The 17,307-nt window shown below is 48.1% G+C and overlaps 1 long non-coding RNA gene across 2 annotated transcripts; it reads left to right on the top strand.

Annotated features, from left to right (window-relative positions):
• Positions 1-6: 6 nt before the first annotated feature.
• LOC123077085 (uncharacterized) lies at positions 7-3,366 on the top strand. Of its 2 annotated transcripts, none has more exons than XR_006436392.1 (3): positions 7-199; positions 297-545; positions 1,094-3,366. It is a non-coding gene; the product is annotated as an uncharacterized lncRNA (long non-coding RNA). The 2 variants fall into 2 exon arrangements; XR_006436391.1 differs by having other exon boundaries at positions 297-1,244; positions 1,761-3,366.
• The last annotated feature ends 13,941 nt before the right edge of the window (positions 3,367-17,307 follow it).

Genomic DNA, 17,307 nt, shown 5'->3' with positions numbered 1-17,307 from the left:
GCAACAGATGCTTCAGATTTAGTTTTCAGTTTTGTCATCCATCTAATTGTGTATATATGTGGCAGAGAAATATGAAATTTTGATGTAAATGTTCATTAATCATAACTGACAATGCTCGATGCATGGGTGAGAGTGGAGGCCGGCTGAGGAAGACGACGCCATCAAAGGGGATGGAGTTCATATTGCAGCCTATCAAATGGTAAAACTCACCCCTTTCGTTTCCTATCCTCTTAGATCTCAATCTTCACCGAAATAAAGCATTGGATTAATGAGCCTTGCAAATCTACCTTGCATAGGTTTTAAGATCCGGAATAAGTGACTAGGCAATTGTGTTGTTAATTTGGTTTAACAGCTTCAAAGGGCACTGAGAATGAAGTTTGCATTCTACGAAACTCATTGCTACCTTGCGACCATAATTTACCTTCCGAGCGCAAGAGGTGCAGTCATCACCGTTCCTGCCGTCCTTGGGCTGGGCCGTCAAGAAACTCCTGCAGTTCTCTCTACGTGCACCGTCGAGGTCACCGAAGGTCTCACAAATCAATCAGGTGAACCTTTAATTCGATCTGGGGTATTTTGTGGTTTGCATGACTAATATTGCACTTTTGGCACTTGGTGGTGGGTCAGAACTTTTTGATCTGCAATTTCATCTACCAACCAATCTTCCTCTGATAGATACTAGAAACATTTTTTGGGACAGGAAGAAATTGCTATTCCGGAGTTTAATTAATCATTTGATAATCCCTTTGGAAAATACATGTGATCTGGAGCATGAAAATCATTCTCATATATAGATATAGGAGGAAATGTGGCCTATGCAAGAGTGTTTTTTAGACCTGTATTTTTACAAGGAGGTTCATACTTATACATACGAAGATTAGAATTTGACTAGATGCATAAGTTTGGCTGGTTGAGAAATTTGAATTCACTATCCCTCATAAAGTGTATGTTTGGTGGGTGCACGTGCATTAGAGAATAAATAAGAATCATGGGGCTTCCAGCGCTCTAGAATTCTAGCATTGGGATTATCTTAGGTTGCCGATTACTGTACTGAAAATGTGTAATTAGATATGACGCGTACATAAGAATTGTGCAGCAATCTTGTCTTACAAAGTGGGATCAAGAGGGATACTGAAGAAATGAAGATGCAGAGTCTCTGTTTCCTATGATTACTTCTCATGTTCATGTCGGCTTCCTTGGGCTTTACTTCCTACCACCAGATGCATTAAACTGGACCGTATCAAGAGGTAATGTCATCCCCTTGATTAGAGTTGCCTTATTTGTGCTATTTAGTCAGCGTGTGTTTTACATATTATGTCACTTAGCCTGGAATTAAGGTGGGTTGTGCCTACCTAGGCACTAGCTCCAGGGATATAGGATTGAATTCAGAATAAATGATTCATTCTTAGAGAAAACTTATGTGGGGGACAAGAGGTAGTATTAAACTATTAATATGTTGATTAATATCGGTAATATTCAGAAGTCACACAAAGCATTCTTGGAGTATGTGGGGGACAAAATATGCACTATAATGATAGACTTTAGCGACTAAGAACATCGAAAAGCTCAAGTGTCACTGTTACCTAAATTGTGCACAGTGTATTCATACTGTTTCCAAAAATTATGTGTCAATTTCAGAATTTCTTATGTTTATTGTAAGATGCACATTTGTTGATTTATGGTACAAGTTTTCTTCTAATGTACAAATGACAACTGTGAGTTCGCTATGTTATCCTCCCTGCTTACTATTTTGGTGATCACAGGGGATGCGGAACGCACTCCTTTATATACTTCTTTCCCCGGGAAGTGAAGGTTATGTTTTTTAATATCATGTGAGCTGCACTTTGTTTTTGTTAAAGAGAATATTAGAACTGGACTATTTGTTTGGACAAAAACAATGGGGGAGCTTCTTATTGTACAGATACAAACTATTGTAGTAAAAATACAAAAAAGCGGTCCACAAGATCTAAGTAGTAACATGGAGTGCTTTCATGCATCAGTTTGCCTTGTGCAGAGAATATGTGTAAAATGTAAGAGTTGTTTTTGCCGAACTTTAGCCATAGTATGTTTGTCTAGACGTGCGTTGCACGTGCATGTTTACTATCACGTAAACTGAAGCACTAAATGGCTAGAAAGTATTGTACTATAGCAGCCCAATTGAAATGCAAACGGTTTAACCAATCGAAATGCAAACGGTTTTCAGACTTCAAAACTGAAACTGAAACCGAAACTTGAAAACCCCAAAATTTTGGCTCGGTTTGGTTTTTGGTTTACGGTTCGGTTTTGCACACCCGGAAGCGACCAGTGCTATGCATTCGACAATATCTTACACATGATACAGACAGGTGTGCACATGGAACTCAAAGAAAACTACTGTTGTGCATACGTGACATGTCCAGTTTGAAGTGCCAAATTTTAGGTTCAACAACTTTAGACAGAAAAGTAGCTACTTTGGGATAGGGGCAAATTGGCTCCCGAGCTCATCTACACTGGCCATGAACAGTAAAATCAAATAAAATACTAGAAAAAATAAAAAAAATTCCTTTTTGCAAGATAGACATTTCAGTGTGTGAGGTCCATGCCAAATTTCAGCTCATTTGGACATCTGAGTAGCTCTCAGCAAAATAGACAAATTTGATGTTTGTGAAACAGTGTACTGTTCATGTACTATTTTGGCAGTTTTCTTTTGCTAAGAGCTACTCAGATGTTCAAACAAGCTGAAATTTTGCACGGACCTCACGCACTGAAACATCTTCCATGCACTTTTTATTTATTTTTTGTAGTATTTATTTTATTTTACTGTTCATATGGTGCTGATGAGATCGCGCTCAGAAATGGATATTTGCTACTTTGGACGAATATTCTTTCTGAGCCTTGGCTCAACTGAACCTGATATCTCCACCGTCTAGTTGAGAAAAAGGGTTTCCCCCCGCTTTATATTATAAAACAACGAACCAAGCATCCAACACAGCAGTACAGAGTACAAACAAGTCATAAAGTCATGCTGGGGGCACAGCAAGACAAGCCCCAAACAAAGCTAAAAAAGCTAATCCGGCTTAGGAGGCAGTGGAGGGGCAAAAGCCGACGCCGAAGAACGAAGACCCGCAATGATGTTGTCGATGACGTCTCGGTCGCGCCGCTTGCTAAGCGGTCTCCAAAGCTGTAAGAAGCCACACATTTTATAGATTGCATCGGTCACACGACGAGGAATCACACGCTCAATGACTAGTTTATTATGGGTACACCAGAGGGTCCATGCCAGGGTACCCAGAGCTACCCAAGTGGGAGGGCGACTAGCGTCGGGGAGTCTAAAGACCTCCCCAAACTAGTCCGGGAGGTTGTCGTGGCACCAATCGCCGCCAACCACCTCCCGGATGCAACTCCAGAGGAACTACACTACAGGGCACCGGAAGAAGATATGGTTACAGTCTTCCGGTACCAAACAAATGGGGCAGAGGCCAACCCCAGGGCCATTGCATTTTCGGACCTCCATGCCCGAAGGGAGGCGGCCTCGGACCCATTGCCAGAGAAATATGCGGATTTTTAAGGGGAGTTTGATCTCCCAAAGAACCGATAGCTCCACCGGGCCAGGGGTAGGGACAATCGCCTGTAAAGGGATCTAGTCGAGAATCGGCCACTTGGCTCGAGATGCCAAGACAACGAGTCGGGCTCCAGGGAGGGGGAGTGAAGGGAAATACACTCAAGCAATTCATCCTATTGCTCGAGCTCCACTGCCTCGAAGGTATGGTGGAAGGCAATAGCGCCCAGGTCAGCTAAAGCGATAGCTGAGGGCGGACACAGATCGAGAATAGCGCATAAAAGCGTTCAGCGAAGGGACGGGTCCCGGCCCATCTATCCAGCCAAAAGAGGGTGTCGGAACCGGTGCTCACCTTAATGGAGGTCCCAATGCGCAATACCGGCATCAGACAGATCACCGATTGCTAGAATTCGGACCCTCCAGATCTAGGGGTGAAGGCTAGCGGTTGCCCGCAGAGGTACTTTGCCCGGATAATCTCAAGCTAGAGGCCGCCCTCATCGGTCTGAATCCGCCAAAGCCATTTAGAGAGGAGGGCAATATTCATCCGCTTGGACGAAATGACCCCAATGCCTCGTTGGTCTTTAGGCTTACAGATCTCAGACCACTTCACCATGTGGTACTTTTGTTTATTGTTCTCTCCAGCCCAGAAGAATCTGGAGAGGAGTTTGGTGACCTCGTGATGTAGGGATTCATGTAGACTATAGAATCCCATGACGTACATCAGTAGGCTAATAAGGGAGGAGTTCATCAAAATCACTCGCGTGGCTTTGGACAGCCATCTCCCCTACCAAGGCTCCATCCGAGGTTGGAGTTTGACGATTATTGGGCGGAAGTCTTTCTCCAGTAGACGCGTGTCGCTAATTGGCATGCCTAGGTAAGTAGTCGGGAAGGACCCCAAGCGGCAATTCAAGCGATTGGCAATTCGCTGAGCTTCCGCCTAAGAGTATCCAAGGACCATCACCTCACTTTTGGCGAAATTAATCGTGAGGCCCGACATCTCCTGAAAGCAGAGGAGGAGGAACTTGAGGTTCTGGATGTCCTCGTCCGAGCCTTCCACCATCATAATGGTGTCATCTGCATATTGGAGGTGGGTTAGACATTCATTGGGGACAAGATGGGGGCAAATCCCCTTGATGTGGCTGTCTTGTTTGGCCAAGTCTAGGATCGAAGCCAGGTCGACCACAAGGTTGAACAGAAAAGGGGAGATCGGGTCACCCTGTCGTACTCCTTGGCCAGTCATGAAGTAGGGCCCGATCTCCCCATTAATGTTCACCGCAGTACGACTGCTCGTTGCTAACTGCATCACCCGGGCAACCAGTGGGAGTCAAATCTATGCTTGATCAACACCTCCCGAAGGAAGGACCAATGAATGGTGTCGTATGCTTTATGGAAGTCAATCTTGAGGAACACCGTGCGAAGGCGCTTGCTCTTGACCTCATGGATGACCTCGTGAAGGACGAGGATCCCATCCAGAATATACCTGCCTTTCGTAAAGGCCGATTGGTTCGGGTGATGGATCCGGGGGGCGATTAGGGCCGCCCTAGTGGCATACCCCTTCGCCAAAATCCGGAATATCACATTGAGGACTGTGATAGGGCGGAACTTCCTAATGTCCGCAGCTCCCGGCACCTTGGGAATCAGGGAGATGATCCCGTAGTTAAACCGGGACATGTCTAATTGTCCCCCTAGAGAACTCACGGAACAGGTCAAGGATGATCTCCTTGACCATCGACCAGAAGGCTTGGAAAAAACGCACCGGCAATCCATCGGGGCCTCGGGCCGAAGCCGGGTTCATGGCTTTGACAAAATCCTCCACCTCCGCGGCATCAAACGGGGCGAGCAGGGCCGCATTTTCGTCCGGGGAGATTTGTTGGTCAGGCGACCAAATATGGTCGGCAAGGGTGATACCACCCCAAGGGCGCCCTGCAAATAACGACTTGTGGAAGTCGTCGACAAGCAAGCGGATAGCCTAAGGACCTTGAAACAGTTGACCTCCTGCCCATAAGAGGGGAATGGAGCATTGTCGCCTACAGCCATTCGCGATGGCCTGGAAGTAAGCTATGTTGGCATCACCAAACAGCACCCAATTTATAGAGCCTCGCTGGCGCCAAAACTCCTCCTCCTTGGAATAGATCTCCATGAGAGAATCTTCCAGATCGTATCTATGAGCCCACTCCTCCGCAGAAATCCCAGAAATATCTTCGCGGAGATCCAGGGCCTGAATTTCCTCGAGGAGGGAAGCCTTTTGGATCCGAAGGTCCCTCCCAATATCAGCACCCCATCCTTTCATGAACTGCCTGGATCACTTGGATAGGTGATGCCATTCGTCCAAGATCGACATCTGCCTATGGGGCTCGGCTAATGCCGAGACCCAATGAGCCTGGACAGCGGCCATAAAGCCTGGCTGCCGGAGCCAGAAAGCTTCGAAACGAAATGGAGGGGGTGATGGGGCCGCTCATCTCGAGATGATAAGAGAAGCGGAACGTGGTCAGACCCAATGCGGGTAATAGCCTGGAGAGAGGCCAGAGAGAACCGAAGCTCCCAGTCAGGGGAAACAAACACACGGTCCAGCACACTAAGGGTCGGGGTAACCTGTCGGTTGGTCCAGGTAAATCTCGCCCCGACCCTGTCCAACTCTAGAAGCCCTAAGTCAGCAACCCAGTCGTTGAATCGACGAATCTCTGCAAAGTCGACACGTGAGTTGCTCTTTTCCTCAGCAGAGCGGAGGAGGTTGAAGTCACCTCCTACCACTACCGGCAGTGTCGCGGAGGTGATCTTGGCGTGGAGCTCGGCCAAGAAAGAGGTCGAGCGACTATGGTCAGCCGGGCCGTAGACCACTATGATCTCCCACATGAAATTCATATCACGTTCCCAGACCTCCATGCTGACGAAATGGGATCCACGATCCATGGATCCCACCTCAAAGGTGGCATCCTTCACACCTAGAAGGATGCCACCAGAGTGACATGTCACTCCACTAGATGGCAACCAGTGCCATGCGAACAGGTGTCTACTAAGGCGCTCAAGTTCAACGAGAGAGAACTCAGTGCGCATTGTTTCCTAGATTGCTACCACATCAATGGACTCATCACACATGTACTCGATGAGATGCCTGCGGTGGCCATCGTGACCGAAGCACCGAAGGTTCCAGAATAGAGCGCGCATGATCACTCGCCTAATGGGTCCTCCCTGGACCCTACGGTAGTAGTGGCACTAAGGGCCCGACGCAACCAGGCAGTACGAGAACGCGTCCAACCGCGCATCTCGCCGGGGTCATCCGCGGGAAGGCCCCGACCCCTAGCCCGGCGGGGCGTAGGGGGGGAGCCTCCGCAGCTGCTGCCGCCTCGCGAGCCCTAGTGGTCGCGAGGTGGCCCTCCAGGATCTCCTTGGCCTGGAGGGACGCAAGCTGCTCTAAGACCGGGCCCTTCTCGCCAAGGAAGACTATAGCCGAATCGGCTGCGACCTGGGCCAGATGGCCAAGTGGAACACCAGCAAAAGCGGAAAAGGAACTGACGAAAACATCATCAGAGTCAGGGCAAGGAGCCTGGGAGTCGGACGGACCTGTGTCGAGGTTGCGGATGGCGGTGCACCGAGACGCCTTCTCCACCGCAGTCCGCGAGGCCCCCGCCAGCCGCGGCGCCGCCTCGAGTCGGGCGCTCTTCCGGGCCGACGAGACCGGGGTAGAGGCCGAGCGGTGGCGGCTCCGGCACTTGGGCGGCCTGGACGACGTGGGCGAGGCGGTGGCAGCGAGATCAGCCTCCAGGAGAACCGGCGCCGAGGGAACCTCCCAAGCGGGCACCGGAGATACGAGCCGCGGGGAGGATGGGGGACGGACCTCCATGCTCCCCCGGCTGTCTCCACTCCCCTCCTCATCAGACAAGGACAACAGCGTAGGGAGGAAGGGAGGGGGAGAGTGGCAGCCTCGTCGAGCATGGCTGCAATAGCCACGATGTCCTCGGACTCGTCCCCGGGGAAGGGGTCGTGAGAGCCCAGCCCCGAGCAGTGAGTAGACGAGGGGTGGGAGGAGCCGGCTGGGGGTGGGGTCGTCCCCAGCGTCTGTCGAGTCATCGTCGGAGGCCTCCGAGTGGTGAGCGGCTGCGGGGGCAACGGGGGGAGCCCTGAGCGTCAGCCCCTCCGCCAGGACCAGGCTCCGGGTCAGTGCCACCCCCATCATCTGGGCTGAGGGGATCAGTGGGAGTCCCACCCTCAATCGAGATGTGCAGGTCATACCCAACGTCGTTGAAGAACATCCGGATCGCCATCTTGAGCTTGGAGGGGTCTGGGGACTTGATCTGAACCTATACAGCAGGGCCCTTGGGCAGAGAGGCGCTGTCGACAGCCACAAACTTGCCCAACAAACGGGACAAGCCACGGAGGACACCCTCATCCCAAGCAGGTGGAGGAAGCCCACGGATCTGCACCCATACGGTGGACAGGGTGGCCACCGCCAGCGGGTCAACAGAAGGAACCGAGATGCGGACTGAGAGCTGGTTGAGGGCGAGCATGAGCCTGGCGCTGTGGGTGCCGTAGCTGAGACTGACCGGGTCGGGAAGACCGTGGTGCACTCCCGGTCCGAGATCGGGGTCACCTCCCAATCCCAATCTGGGTTAAACAGGTGGCGAAGCTCCTTTGAGATGATGGCCGGGGAAGCCGTCCGGCCATCCAAGACCGAGATGAGAGTGGTCATGGGCGGGGTGGCCCGGACCTCGGGGAGGTCCATCTGGAAGAAGCACAGGTCATCCAACGCATAGCCAAACAACCCCAGCGTCCCAGGAGGCTGGTGGTTCGGGCAGAGGGCGGCAGGATGATCCGTCTAAAGGAAATATGCCCTAGAGGCAATAATAAAGTTGTTATTTATATTTCCTTATATCATGATAAATGTTTACTATTCATGCTAGAATTGTATTAACCGGAAACTTAGTACATGTGTGAATACATAGACAAACAGAGTGTCACTAGTATGCCTCTACTTGACTAGCTAACTGAATCAAAGATGGTTAAGTTTCCTAGCCATAGACATGAGTTGTCATTTGATTAACGGGATCACATCATTAGAGAATGCTGTGATTGACTTGACCCATTCCGTTAGCTTAGCACTTGATCGTTTATTATGTTGCTATTGCTTTCTTCATAACATACATGTTCCTATGACTATGAGATTATGCAACTCTCGAATATCGGAGGAACACTTTTTGTGCTACCAAACGTCACAACGTAACTGGGTGATTATAAAGGTGCTCTACAGGTGTCTCCGATGGTACTTGTTGAGTTGGCATAGATCGAGATTAGGATTTGTCACTCCGATTGTCGGAGAGGTATCTCTGGGCCCTCTCGGTAATGCACATCACTATAAGCCTTGCAAGCAATGTGACTAATGAGTTAGTTGCGGGATGATGCATTACGGAACGAGTAAAGAGACTTGCTGGTAACGAGATTGAACTAGGTATTGAGATACCGACGATCGAATCTCGGGCAAGTAACATACCGATGACAAAGGGAACAATGTATGTTGTTATGCGGTTTGACCGATAAAGATCTTCGTAGAATATGTGGGAGCCAATATGAACATCCAGGTTCCGCTATTGGTTATTGACCGGAGATGAGTCTCGGTCATGTCTACATAGTTCTCGAACCCGTAGGGTCCGCACGCTTTACGATCGGTATTATGAGTTTATGTGTTTTGATGTACCGAAGATAGTTCGGAGTCCCGGATGTGATCACAGACATGACGAGGAGTCTCGAAATGGTCGAGACATAAAGATTGATATATTGGATGACTATATACGGACACCGGATGAGTTCCGGGGGTCACCGGATAATTATTGGAGTGTCGGGGGTTATCGGAACCCCCGGGGGAACTAATGGGCCAACATGGGCCTTGTGAGAGAGAGAGGAGGGGGCCTTAGGGCTGGCCGTGCGCCCCCCTTGTGGAGTCCGAATTGGACAAGGAGGGGGGGGGGCGGCACCCCCTCTTTCCCTCCCTCTCTCCCTCTCCTTCCTTCCCCCTTCCCCCTCCTAGTCTGACTAGGAAACGGGGAGTCCTACTCCTACTAGGAGGAGGACTCCTCCCCTCCTTGGCGCGCCCTAGGGCCGGCCGGCCTCCCCCCTTGCTCCTTTATATACGGGGGCAAGGGGGCACCCTAGAACACACAAGTTGATCATTGATCTCTTAGTCGTGTGCGGTGCCCCCTCCACCATAATCCACCTCGGTCATATCGTTGCAGTGCTTAGGCGAAGCCCTGCGCTGGTAGCTTCATCATCACCGTCATCACGCCGTCGTGCTGACGAAGCTCTCCCTCGACACTCAGCTGGATCGAGAGTTCGTGGGACGTCACCGAGCCGAACGTGTGCAGATTGCAGAGGTGTCGTACTTTCGTTACTAGGACCGGTCGAATCATGAAGACGTACGACTACATCAACCGCGTTGTCATAACGCTTCCGCTTATGGTCTACGAGTGTACGTGGACTACGCTCTCCCCTCTCGTTACTATGCATCACCATGATCTTGCGTGTGCATAGATTTTTTTTGAAATTACTGTGTTCCCCAACAGTGGCATCCGAGCCAGGTCTATGCGTAGATGTTATATGCACGAGTAGAACACAAGTGAGTTGTGGGCAATAATAGTCATACTGCTTACCAGCATGTCATACTTTGATTCGGTGGTATTGTTGGATGAAGCGGCCCGGACCGACATTACGCGTACGCTTACGCGAGACTGGTTCTACCGACGTGCTTCGCACACAGGTGGCTGGCGGGTGTCAGTTTCTCTAACTTTAGTTGAATCGAGTATGGCTACGCCCGGTCCTTGTTGAAGGTTAAAACAACACATACTTGACGAAAAATCGTTGTGGTTTTGATGCGTAGGTAAGAACGGTTCTTGCTCAGCCCGTAGCAGCCACGTAAAACTTGCAACAACAAAGTAGAGGATGTCTAACTTGTTTTTGCAGGGCATGTTGTGATGTGATATGGTCAAGACATGATGCTAAATTTTATTGTATGAGATGATTATGTTTTGTAACGGAGTTATCGGCAACTGGCAGGAGCCATATGATTGTCGCTTTATTGTATGAAATGCAATCGCCATGTAATTGCTTTACTTTATCACTAAGCGGTAGCGATAGTCGTAGAAGCAATAGTTGGCGAGACGACAACGATGCTTCGATGGAGATCAAGGTGTCAAGCTGGTGACGATGGTGATCATGACGATGCTTTGGAGATGGAGATCAAAGGCACAAGATGATGATGGCCATATCATATCACTTATATTGATTGCATGTGATGTTTATCCTTTATGCATCTTATTTTGCTCAGTTCAGCGGTAGCATTATAAGATGATCTCTCATTAAATTTCAAGGTACAAGTGTTCTCCCTGAGTATGCACCGTTGCGAAGGTTCATCGTGCCGAGACACCACGTGATGATCGGGTGTGATAAGTTCTACGTTCACATACAACGGGTGCAAGCCAGTTTTGCACACGCAGAATACTCAGGTTAAACTTGACGAGCCTAGCATATGCAGATATGTCCTCGGAACACTAAGACCGAAAGGTCGAGCGTGAATCATATAGTAGATATGATCAACATAGTGATGTTCACCATTGAAAACTACTCCATCTCACGTGATGATCGGACATGGTTTAGTTGATATGGATCACGTGATCACTTAGATGATTAGAGGGATGTCTATCTAAGTGGGAGTTATTATCTAATTTGATTAATTGAACTTTAATTTATCATGAACTTAGTACCTGATAGTATTTTGCATGTCTATGTTGTTGTAGATAGATGGCCCGTGCTGTTGTTCCGTTGAATTTTAATGTGTTCCTAGAGAAAACTAAGTTGAAAGATGATGGTAGCAACTACACGGACTGGGTCCGTAATTTGAGGATTATCCTCATTACTGCACAGAAGAATTACGTCCTAGAAGCACCGCTAGGTGCCAAACCCGCTACAGGAGCAACGCCAGATGTTATGAACGTCTGGCAGAGCAAAGCTGATGACTACTCGATAGTTCAGTGTGACATGCTTTACGGCTTAGAACCGGGACTTCAACGACGTTTTGGACGTCATGGAGCATATGAGATGTTCCAGGAGTTGAAGTTAATATTTGAAGCAAATGCCCGGATTGAGAGATATGAAGTCTCCAATAAGTTCTACAGCTGCAAGGTGGAGGAGAATAGTTCTGTCAGTGAGCATATACTCAAAATGTCTGGGTATAACAATCACTTGATTCAACTGGGAGTTGATCTTCCTGATGATAGTGTCATTGACAGAATTCTTCAATCACTGCCACCAAGCTACAAGAGCTTCGTGATGAACTATAATATGCAAGGGATGGATAAGACAATTCCCGAGCTCTTCGCAATGCTAAAGGCTGTGGAGGTAGAAATCAAGAAAAAACATCAAGTGTTGATGGTCAACAAGACCACCAGTTTCAAGAAAAAGGGTAAAGGGAAGAAGGGGAACTTCAATAAGAACGGCAAGCAAGTTGTTGCTCAAGTGAAGAAGCCCAAGTCTGGACCTAAGCTTGAGACTGAGTGCTTCTACTTCAAAGGGACTGGTCACTGGAAGCAGAACTGCCCCAAGTATTTGGCGGATAAGAAGGATGGCAAGGTGAACAAAGTTATATGTGATATACATGTTATTGATGTGTACCTTACTAATGCTCGCAGTAGTGCCTGGGTATTTGATACTGGTTCTGTTGCTAATATTTGCAACCCGAAACAGGGAATACAGATTAAGCAAAGATTGGCTAAGGACGAGGTGACGATGCACGTGGGAAATGGTTCCAAAGTCGATGTGATCACAGTCGGCACGCTACCTCTACATCTACCTTCGGGATTAGTTTTAGACCTGAATAATTGTTATTTGGTGCCAGCGCTAAGCATGAACATTATATCTGGATCTTGTTTGATGTGATACGGTTATTCATTTAAATCAGAGAATAATGGTTGTTCTATTTATATGAGTAATATATTTTATGGTCATGCACCCTTGAAGAGTGGTCTATTTTTGTTGAATCTCGATAGTAGTGACACACATATTCATAATATTGAAGCCAAAAGATGCAGAGTTGATAATGATAGTGCAACATATATGTGGCACTGCCGTTTAGGTCATATTGGTGTAAAGCGCATGAAGAAACTCCATTCTGATGGACTTTTGGAATCACTTGACTATGAATAACTTGGTACTTGCGAACCATACCTCATGGGCAAGATGACTAAAACGCCGTTCACCAGAACAATGGAGCGAGCAACAGATTTGTTGGAAATCATAGATACTGATGTATGTGGTCCGATGAATGTTGAGGCTCGTGGCGGGTATCGTTATTTTCTCACCTTCACAGATGATTTGAGCAGATATGGGTATATCTACTTGATGTAGCACAATTCTGAAACATTTGAAAAGTTCAAAGAATTTCAGAGTGAAGTGGAAAATCATCGTAACAAGAAAATAAAGTTTCTACGATCTGATCGTGGAGGAGAATATTTGAGTTACGAGTTTGCTCTTCATTTGAAACAATGCGGAATAGTTTCGCAACTCACGCCACCCGGAACACCATAGCGTAATGGTGTGTCCGAACGTCGTAATCGTACTTTACTAGATATGGTGCGATCTATGATGTCTCTTACTGATTTACCGCTATCGTTTTGGGGTTATGCTTTAGAGACGGCTGCATTCACGTTAAATAGGGCACCATCTAAATCCGTTGAGAGGACACCTTATGAACTATGGTTTGGCAAGAAACCCAAGTTGTCGTTTCTTAAAGTTTGGGGCTGCGATGCTTATGTGAAAAAGCTTCAACCTGGTAAGCTCGAACCCAAATCGGAGAAATGTGTCTTCATAGGATACCCAAAGGAGACTGTTGGGTACACCTTCTATCACAGACCCGAAGGCAAGACATTCGTTGCTAAGAATGGATCCTTTCTAGAGAAGGAGTTTCTCTCGAAAGAAGTGAGTGGGAGGAAAGTAGAACTTGATGAGGTAACTGTACCTGCTCCCTTATTATAAAGTAGTTCATCACAGAAATCTGTTCCTGTGACTCCTACACCAATTAGTGAGGAAGCTAATGATGATGATCATGTAACTTCAGATCAAGTTACTACTGAACCTCGTAGGTCAACCAGAGTAAGATCCACACCAGAGTGGTACGATAATCCTGTTTTGGAGGTCATGTTACTTGACCATGACGAACCTACAAACTATGAGGAAGCGATGATGAGCCCAGATTCCGTGAAATGGCTTGAGGCCATGAAATCTGAGATGGGATCCGTGTATGAGAACAAAGTGTGGACTTTGATTGACTTGCCTGATGATCGGCAAGCCATCGAGAATAAATGGATCTTCAAGAAGAAGACTGACGCTGATGGTAATGTTACTGTCTACAAAGCTCGACTTGTTGCGAAAGGTTTTCGACAAGTTCAAGGAGTTGACTATGATGAGACATTCTCACCCGTAGCGATGCTTAAGTCCGTCCGAATCATGTTAGCAATTGCTGCATTTTATGACTATGAAATTTGGCAAATGGATGTAAAGACTACATTCCTGAATGGATTTCTGGAAGAAGAGTTGTATATGATGCAACCTGAAGGTTTTATCGATCCAAAGGATGCTAACAAAGTGTGCAAGCTCCAGCGATCCATTTATGGACTGGTGCAAGCATCTCGGAGTTGGAATAAACGTTTTAATAGTGTGATCAAAGCATATGGTTTTATACAGACTTTTGGAGAAGCCTGTATTTACAAGAAAGTGAGTGGGAGCTCTGTAGCATTTCTAATATTATATGTGGATGACATATTGTTGATTGGAAATGATATAGAATTTCTGGATAGCATAAAAGGATACTTGAACAAGAGTTTTTCAATGAAAGACCTCGGTGAAGCTGCTTATATATTGGGCATCAAGATCTATAGAGATAGATCGAGACGCTTAATTGGACTTTCACAAAGCACATACCTTGATAAAGTTTTGAAGAAGTTCGAAATGGATCAAGCAAAGAAAGGGTTCTTGCCTGTGTTACAAGGTGTGAAGTTGAGTCAGACTCAATGCCCGACCACTGTAGAAGATAGAGAGAAAATGAAAGTTGTTCCCTATGCTTCAGCCATAGGCTCTATCATGTATGCAATGCTGTGTACCATACCTGATGTGTGCCTTGCTATTAGTTTAGCAGGGAGGTACCAAAGTAATCTAGGAGTGAATCACTGGACAGCGGTCAAGAACATCCTGAAATACCTGAAAAGGACTAAGGATATGTTTCTCGTTTATGGAGGTGACAAAGAGCTCGTCAGAAATGGTTACGTCGATGCAAGCTTTGACACTGATTCGGATGACTCTAAGTCACAAACCGGATACATATTTATATTGAACGGTGGAGCTGTTAGTTGGTGCAGTTCTAAACAAAGCGTTGTGGCGGGATCTACGTGTGAAGCGGAGTACATAGCTGCTTCGGAAGCAGCAAATGAAGGAGTCTGGATGAAGGAGTTCATATCTGATCTAGGTGTAATACCTAGTGCATCGGGTCCAATGAAAATCTTTTGTGACAATACTGGTGCAATTGCCTTGGCAAAGGAATCCAGATTTCACAAGAGAACCAAGCACATCAAGAGACCCTTCAATTCCATCCGCGATCAAGTCAAGGAGGGAGACATAGAGATTTGCAAGATACATACGGATCTGAATGTTGCAGACCCGTTGACTAAGCCTCTCTCACGAGCAAAACATGATCAACACCAAGACTCCATGAGTGTTAGAATCATTACTGTGTAATCTAGATTATTGACTCTAGTGCAAGTGGGAGACTGAAGGAAATATGTCCTAGAGGTAATAATAAAGTTGTTATTTATATTTCCTTATATCATGATAAATGTTTATTATTCATGCTAGAATTGTATTAACCGGAAACTTAGTACATGTGTGAATACATAGACAAACAGAGTGTCACTAGTATGCCTCTACTTGACTAGCTCGTTGAATCAAAGATGGTTATGTTTCCTAGCCATAGATATGAGTTGTCATTTGATTAACGGGATCACATCATTAGAGAATGATCTGATTGACTTGACCCATTCTGTTAGCTTAGCACTTGATCGTTTAGTATGTTGCTATTGCTTTCTCCATGACTTATACATGTTCCTATGAGTATGAGATTATGCAACTCCCGAATACCGGAGGAACACTTTGTGTGCTACCAAACGTCACAACGTAACTGGGTGATTATAAAGGTGCTCTACAGGTGTCTCCGATGGTACTTGTTGAGTTGGCATAGATCGAGATTAGGATTTGTCACTCCGATTATGGGAGAGGTATCTCTGGGCCATGTCGGTAATGCACATCACTATAAGCCTTGCAAGCAATGTGACTAATGAGTTAGTTGCGGGATGATACATTACGGAACGAGTAAAGAGACTTGCCGGTAACGAGATTGAACTAGGTATTGAGATACTGACGATCGAATCTCGGGCAAGTAACATACCGATGACAAAGGGAACAACGTATGTTGTTATGCGGTTTGACCGATAAAGATCTTCGTAGAATATGTGGGAGCCAATATGAACATCCAGGTTCCGCTATTGGTTATTGACCGGAGATGAGTCTCGGTCATGTCTACATAGTTCTCAAACCCGTAGGGTCCGCATGCTTAACGTTCGGTGACGATCGGTATTATGAGTTTACGTGTTTTGATGTACCGAAGATAGTTTGGAGTCCCGGATGTGCGATGCCCCCCTCCACCATAATCCACCTCGGTCATATCGTTGCAGTGCTTAGGCGAAGCCCTGCGCCGGTAGCTTCATCATCACCGTCATCACGCTGTCGTGCTGACGAAGCCCTCCCTCGTCACTCATCTGGATCGAGAGTTCGTGGGACGTAACCGAGCCGAACGTGTGCAGATTGCGGAGGTGCCGTACTTTCGGTACTAGGATTGGTCGGATCGTGAAGACGTACGACTACATCAACCGCGTTGTCATAGCGCTTCCGCTTATGGTCTACGATGGTACGTGGACTACACTCTCCCCTCTCGTTGCTATGCATCACCATGATCTTGCGTGTGCGTAGGATTTTTTTGAAATTACTGCGTTCCCTAACACCGTCTTCTTGCAGACGTAGCAGGCTAACGGCTTGGGGTAATCGACCTGACATGCCCGGCCACCCCACAGTTGAAGCAGGTGGCCGCGGCCGCGGTCGAGGGGGGTGCCGCAACCACCGTCGGGTTAGTGACCGAGGAAGCCGGGGCGCCCGGCTGAGGTTGGGTACCTCGCTTCTTCTTCTTGTTCGCAAACGCCCCCCGACCGTTGCGGTTGTTGTTGCTATTTGGACAGGTCGGGGGGAATTGGGCTTGGCGGCGTGGCGGGTCGTAGCGCCTCGGAGGGGAAGCCGACGCACGTTCGGACCGAGGCGGAGAGCGGGAGCGGAGGGGGAAGGCACGGCGGTCACAGTCCCGCCCGCGACCTCGCCACTCCACGGAGACCGCTCTCGGCCGCGCGCGGAGCGCCAATCGGTGCCGTCGGCCGCGGACTGCCCCTTGGAGCGGAGGAGATCATCACGCAGCTCGGCCTCCCGCCGGGAGCCCTCCGGCGAGAAGCGGCGAATCCCGAGCCCCGGCGCGACGCTTGGGACGGGGTGCACCGTCCCCCGTCTCCCGGACCATGGCGGGCTACGCCGCGAGGGAGGGGGAGGTGGCGCGAGGGGAGACGATGCAGAGGGGTGGGGGTCGCGCGCGAGCGACGCAGGAGGGAGTCGGGAGGCGGAGCCGGAAGCGAGTGGCGCTGGAG

Source organism: Triticum aestivum, chromosome 3D (assembly GCF_018294505.1).
Source record: "Triticum aestivum cultivar Chinese Spring chromosome 3D, IWGSC CS RefSeq v2.1, whole genome shotgun sequence".
Lineage (NCBI taxonomy): Eukaryota > Viridiplantae > Streptophyta > Magnoliopsida > Poales > Poaceae > Triticum > Triticum aestivum.
The sequence above is the reverse complement of the archived record's forward strand: the minus strand, read 5'-3'. Positions and strand labels throughout refer to the sequence as shown.